Genomic DNA, 610 nt, shown 5'->3' with positions numbered 1-610 from the left:
AGAGAGACAGAGAGAGAGAAAGCCAACCACAGACACAGACACAAAGACACAGAGAGAGACAGAGAAAGAGACAGAAAGAGAATTAATAATCAGGGTTCAGTATTGGTACCCACCAACCTCACTGCATATAGTTTCATGTAGGACCAAGAGAAGCCACACAGGGAGGTCCAGGCCCACATACCAACTTCTCCAATGATGATAGTCCTGAGCCAGCCTCATGCCAGTCTTTGGAGGGGAGTGATTTTCAAGGAACACTTGGTTCCCCGATAATTTATTTTTAAAAGACACGATGCTTTGCTGAGATGCCCAGTAATGAACAGAAATTTCCGTCGCATCGTCCCTTGGGCCCTTGATAATCAGTACCAAAGGAGGCCAGCTTTGGGACACATCGCCCCGAAATGACAGAAGTCCAAAGGTGATTTAGAATTTGATGATTTATATTATTTTCTTCACATTTCCCCAGGAGTGCATCAGCTGTAAATATTAAAGGAGTCCTATATCACATTGTGGTTAATACATGTGTATTTTAGTTTCCACCACAGAAGCCCTGTGAGATAAAGAATGAGAAAGATAATAGAATTCTGCCTTCCTTGCGTTCTCTCTCTCTCTC

At 43.1% G+C, this 610-nt stretch overlaps 1 protein-coding gene across 3 annotated transcripts in view; it reads left to right on the top strand.

Moving 5' to 3' along the window:
- The window catches only part of SLC8A3 (solute carrier family 8 member A3), a 157060-nt gene that overhangs the window by 136684 nt on the left and 19766 nt on the right, over positions 1-610 (top strand). The gene's annotated exons all lie outside the window — the stretch shown is intronic.

The sequence above is a fragment of the Pteropus medius genome, unplaced genomic scaffold (assembly GCF_902729225.1).
Source record: "Pteropus medius unplaced genomic scaffold, Ma_sr-lr_union100, whole genome shotgun sequence".
In the NCBI taxonomy this organism is placed as follows: Eukaryota; Metazoa; Chordata; class Mammalia; order Chiroptera; family Pteropodidae; genus Pteropus; species Pteropus medius.
Note: the sequence above shows the minus strand (reverse complement) of the source record. Positions and strands in the feature narration are given on the sequence as shown.